Here is a 6,500-nt window from a genome sequence, read left to right as displayed (position 1 = left end):
TTATAAAAGACGGAATATATATAGAATAAAAAAAAGAGCCCTAATAAGATTTTTAGTCGGTTAATTTTCCTTTATAAAACTAAATAGAATTTGGAGTCTACCTTAAATATTAAACTGAATAATTTTTTTATTAAAACTGACAATAATAAATATTAAATATAAATATCAAAATATTTGGGTTATTACAATCTTCCCCTCTTAAAAGAAACTTCGTCCCCGAAGTTTAAGTTTAGAAATAAAAAACAAAACGTTAAAATTTGAGTGGTATTACACTCCACCCTCCTTAAAATAAAGTTCGTCCTCGAACGTAAAATTTTCAAAATGAATAAAATCACAACTCAAAATTTGAGAAGAGTTTAAAAAGTTAAAAGAGCGGTGCTAAGATGTGACGATCTCAACACCTGACCAAGAAAGAACCTGTCTCTGAGCCCATCACTAAAAGTCCGTCATGCATCTCTAGGTAATTGACCTCTATTTACCGTCCTCGACTCGTAACTTAAAATAAACGAGTACATATAATTTATTTATACTAATTAAATTAATTATGAGAATATAATTTTATTAGAACTAACATAAAATATATAAAAATTAGGATTTAAATATAATTATGACTTAAATAATAAAACAAGTATAATTGAGAAATAAATATAAATATGAAATGTATTTAATTATAATATATTATCAAAATTAAAGAAATACGAATGAAATGTCATTTTATGAAATAATCGTCAAATATAAAATGATTATGAAATACGAAATAATCGTAGGATTACGATTTATAAAATAGTAACAGTTTACGTAAAATACTTTATACACATCCGTTTGAAAAAAAACGTATAAACAAGGTTTGACTATCGTTGACCGAGGCTAAAATACGGGGTATTACAGTCTTCCCTCCTTAAAATGAACTTCGTCCCGAAGTTCGCCACCCCGTAACGATAACCAAACATCCACAAGCATAAGACAAACACAAGTAGTACATATACATAACCTCTAAAACGCGAAGTGTTATATTCTATCCCCCTTAAGAAACTTTGTCCCCCAAGGTTGAACATACGACAGAAGTATGTGGCACTTAAAGAACCACAACATTGACCGAATAATAACAAACAGAATTATGTGACACTTAAAGAGCCACAACATTGACCGAATAATAACAAATTAAAACAGCAGACTCCATGCATGGTCAATTCTCATCGACCAATCATAACATACCACTTAGCCGGATCGTAAACCATCAAGATTTTACAATCCTATCCTCCTTAAAACATGGTTACGTCCCCGTAACCCCATTATAAAATTCCACATCCAATGTTCAAGAAGATTACTGAAACAATAGACACAAATCATCTGATAAGCTAATTACTCTATACTGGCAACTAGCATCCGACTTTTCAAGCAACAAAACACACTTGTCAATTTCATGCTACGCATTACACAAAATCAAGGTAACAAATACTTGGATGCTTTGACACCAAATTAACACATTTACATCAATGTAGACAATCAACTAACTCATAGTTCATACTTGACGAATTAAAATATTTCATATCAGTAATCATATCATAGAAGTAAAATCCATATTTCTGCAAATCAGGTTTAGAGAAAGACACTAGGCAAAATTCAAGCAATGTTATAGCGTTTGTATAATTGAGACTACTTTACATAAAACTCACCGAAACAAATAAGATTATATTATCATATAACAAGGTTCATACTCATATCATATGCCTACCGTTCATGCTACAGAATTCATATCAGAGTATTACATGGTTACATAACATAATTCATATTTGATTAAACTTTTATACGAAACTCACATAACTTACAATTTCAACAATCAAACATCATGCAACAACTTTCAAAATTCATAATTAAATACCCGCTTAGCTATTTTGCGAGCTATTATCGTTTTTAGGAAATATAATGAATTAACTAATCATAGGAAAGAGAATCAATTGCAAAGCTTAAGGAATTTATTTATAACAAATTTTACAACTCAGTTGGTCGGAACAAAAACTTTACAGCAATTAGACAGAAAATTGGGCAACTTGCAAAAATCACTATTAAATAACGACTCATTAAGATTTTACGTGGCTTATCATTTTGAAAACGTGAATGAATATTCTAAACAGTGGAGTTGGAATTATGCATAAACAATAAACACGTTTTAAATGGTTTCTTTTTCAAAAACATGGGTCGAAACAGAACTGTGCAGTAACAATCTGACCACTGTCAACCAAAATATTTATTTCTCTCAAAATATAATTCATATTAGCATGAAACTAAAAGCATTGAAAAGCTAAATCAGAATGTTATCACACATAAAATTTTCACCATCATATAGAGAACACATTTTAAATGGCAGCCTGTACAAACAAGGTAACATTCTGGAATTTATTAAAATTTTTGGTTCCTTTAAATTACTTCACATTATCACACAACCATTCTTCCTCCAACACATGTTACATATCATTTGAGGCATAGCAATTACGTTGCACCATATACATGTAATTGCCATCTAGAAAACGGTAAAGATTGCGAAACCGAAAATAAAATCAACTAAATAACTCAATAATCATGTATGTATAGACAATGCATTAGTTTCTCATCGTAACAATCACAACTTATTTAAATACGAAAATATATCCTAGAAATCATTAAGGTGTCACTTATTGAATACTAACCTTATAACTAAATTAAATGTATATAATTAGACGTAAAAATTGGCATGAAATTTTCAACACACAACTATATAACATTCATGGCTTAGGGCAGCACATTCCACATACCACTAGACATGGATTGCTAAGGCAATTAGTAAAATAATAACAATCATAAATCTCAAAATTCGATCACATTTGCCTAGAGCAAAACAAGTAAACTCTTGCAAAGAATAAGACATTCAACAAGAAGTATATACACACTTAGAATAACAACAAAACAATTATCAACGGACACGACACCCGTTTCGGTCTACTAGCTTTACACATAGGACTTAACTTGATTCTTCATCCTGTAACAACATAGCCTGGTTGGCTCTACTAACCATTCCAGTCAATCATGGTCATATCCCTCCTACATCTAACCTCTTAGGTAGCTATAGCTTATGGTGCCTCTATGATCAACTCATTAAACATATCATTATATTATATCTCTACCTAAGGGTTCAGGGATCAGAAAGCCGCATGCATATCATCATATAATTCATAATTCACAACTCATGCCATCCGTACACTAAAATTTCACTCAATTATTCAAATAAGTCAGCATGCCAATATCAACCATATTCTTTCATTGCACATCTTTAACCATGTATCACATCATTACTTACCTCATTCCGCTCCTGCAAAACTGTTAGTATAATATAGGCAAGGTCTGATCCTTTATTTTGTTGCTACCCACTCTCTGCATCACTCAAGGGTTACCAGGTTAGACTGAAAGGGCCAGTGGCTTGGTTTGAGGGGGCCCCTAACTCATTCCAATCCTGGGGCTCCTAACAGTTACTAGCCTGGGTTCATTTTATTTGACTCTTCCTATGTTCATTAGTTTTGTTCATTTGTTTTTTTTTTTTTTTTTTTTTTAGGCATGAGGATCGTTCGCTCTGATACCACTTTGTAACACCCCCATTTATTTAAGGGCCTGGACTAGGACTCCTCAGATAAAGAAGGGTGTTACCATCTCGGAAACCCGAGGCAGTAGATAACAAAGGAAAAATAAACAGTACTTTAAATTGAAAGTTATAAATGTTTACAACTCAAACGGAACATGTCTCAAAACTGAAATAAAGTCTGATAGCTAAACTGAAATAAAAGTGGGCTAGCTCTAAGTCAGGTGATCCATGCTCTCTCCCCTGCCAGCTCCATATGTCTCAACAACCTGTCAATCTGCTCCCCAGTAAATGGATCATCACAGGCGTACACGAATACACAGGGTCAACCACGAGGTTGAGTAGGTAATACGATATAACAAAGAATGCAATGATATGATTCTCCAATCTCAACTCCATTACACACATCCCCGGAACGCCCAGCCATACCGATCCCCGGCAGACTATATCAATCGACCGTCGTCGATATACCAGCTCGTAGCTGAGGACACCAGGGCAAGTCCTGCAGAACCTGCCTTGGCCTTAATCGCAATAATCTCATCTCCTCCAACTCCAACTCCGATGCAAATGCAATGTATGAAACGTATGAAACAATAATGCTCAACAAGATAAATAAGATAATCAGATATGTCATATAATCACCGAACATGCCAACTCTTTATAATCGTAAGAACTCAATCAGTGTATTCCCCTACCTCAGTACTGCAGTCAAATGGACAGATGCTCAATAATATTCCACAACAAATTCGCCCTCTGAAAGATAAATAAATGATAAATGATTACTTAACTATTCCCGTTCCCAAAATAGAAGGTTAAATAAAAATAAACAAACAGAATAATAAAAACACTCCCCGTTAACTAATCAGTACCTCAAACCAACTACATAATATAATACACTATCTCGTCCCAATAATTAACTCAATCTCAACTCATTACTCCATCTCATTCATTAATTCGTCTGAGTCATTACTCCGTCTCATAATATAATACTCCATAGTAACCAGATATCGTATTCTCATCGTCGACCCTAAGACCAAGGACAAGGGGTGAGTGAACTGGCGGAATAAAACCGCAAAACAATATTTCCATCTCAATATCGATCTTAAACTCAAATAACTCAGTAACCATGGTCGCACTGGACCGTAAACATAACTCGGCTCAAAGGCCCCATAACTCATAACTCATTACCAGGAACCAATTTCCATCTCAATTTCAATATCGATATTGTCAAAAGTTCAAAGAACTGTGCTCAACACTTAGAGTAAGACTCTAACCTACTCACCCACAAGTCAAGGCCAAAAGAAGCGACAACAATAACACAATACCAAAAATCATCCGTATAAGAAAACAATTCAATTTGAAAGCCAAGGTCAAATTATTACGTACAAACTTCTGTCCATATGCAAAATATTGGCTAAGACCCAAATATTACGAGCCACTCAGAATATTACTCTACCAATTTTCACGAACCTATCACCATGCCAAATTAATACTGCAACAAAATTTGTTGCATTATGATTGCAGCGGGAGCTAGGGATGAGGGTCCTTCAATTTTCAAGGCAAGAAAGCATTCCATGAATTTGTGCAAGGATATGACAAGGTTGGATGCATTTTTTTGATCAAAATGAAGCTTAGGAAACCTGAAATATTCACAACAGTCTCAGAATTTCAGGTCTAACTTCAGATGATCATATCAGGAGTTTTACTTGCTTAAAATTCGTGTTCTTTATATGTATAAAATCTTGAAGAAGTATACTTTCCAATGGCTTTGGAATCAGCAATATTCATCGAGCATATTTTTCACAATCAAGCTTCAAAGACTGTCACGCAGGAATGCAATTCAGTTTTCTGAAATGACCTGTCAGTGTTCAAACTTTAATAACTCAAAATCTACTGGTTATTCTTGGTTGATTCTTTTTGGAGGTGAAAGCTAACTCCCTTAGCTTTCATTTGAGCTATCATGGGTATTTTTAGCTAATCTGAGTTGCAAGATATGATTTTTCAAAGTTTCTAATGCTGCAGAGGAAAACTGCTGAACATTCATTCCTGACCTGTTCTTACTCAAAGGCCTATAACGGAATATCTAGACATGATTATTGAATGATTCCAATTGGAGGAGGAAGCTAACTCGTTTAGCTTTCCATTGGTACAAGGGAGGCACCCTAGTTCATCCTGAACAGAAAGTTATGGCTCCTGCAAGGAAGGCCTGATTTCTGAATGTTACTAATTGTCTGTTTTGCATTATGTGTGCAGCAGAGGCATTATTGTCCAATTACATGGCTTGAGTGGCACGTCCAGGGATGCCAAATGATCTCTAAATGATTCCAAGTATGTGAGCATCAGAAAACAAGAAAAGGAGACCCTCACATGTGATCAAAAGCAGATTACTTTTGAGGAGACACAATGAAAGTGACAGCTTGTCCTCTTCTTCTCTTTGTCTCCTCTTTTCTGTTTCTCTCTTTGCAAGGACCAGCTTTGGGCTATATAAGAAGGCAATACAACAGCTCCTAATTGTCCTTAATAGTTGACATTCAGATCCTATCAATTTGTCCTCTTACTTAATTCAAAATCAACCCTTAGATTAAAGTAGTTTTCCATCAATGGTTAGATTTCTTCTTAGGGTTTTATTTTGCAGCATTGTAAGCTCTATATAAAGAGCCATTCTCTATTGTAATATTCAGATTATGTTGAGGTAAAATTATGAGTTTGAAAACTGAGTTTTCTACTTCTTTTCTTCTTGCTTAGTGCGGAAAACCACTCATTACTTAGTGTTTGAGGAGGAATTTAGTTCATGCTTAGTGATCTTGAACGAGATTCCGAGTCTTGAGCCTGCTTAGTGATCTAGCTCAAGTCATATCCTTGGTTACTTGCATTGTTTTTGTGTCCATTT

At 34.3% G+C, this 6,500-nt stretch overlaps 1 long non-coding RNA gene across 1 annotated transcript; it reads right to left on the bottom strand.

The window, feature by feature from the left end:
* Window positions 1-3,711: 3,711 nt before the first annotated feature.
* LOC141598494 (uncharacterized) lies at window positions 3,712-4,448 on the bottom strand. Its single transcript, XR_012523556.1, has 2 exons — window positions 4,306-4,448; window positions 3,712-3,887 (listed from the first exon to the last, which is right to left on the bottom strand). It is a non-coding gene; the product is annotated as an uncharacterized LOC141598494 (long non-coding RNA).
* Between the last annotated feature and the right edge of the window lie 2,052 nt (window positions 4,449-6,500).

Source organism: Silene latifolia, chromosome 9 (assembly GCF_048544455.1).
Source record: "Silene latifolia isolate original U9 population chromosome 9, ASM4854445v1, whole genome shotgun sequence".
In the NCBI taxonomy this organism is placed as follows: domain Eukaryota; kingdom Viridiplantae; phylum Streptophyta; class Magnoliopsida; order Caryophyllales; family Caryophyllaceae; genus Silene; species Silene latifolia.
The sequence above is the reverse complement of the archived record's forward strand: the minus strand, read 5'-3'. Positions and strand labels throughout refer to the sequence as shown.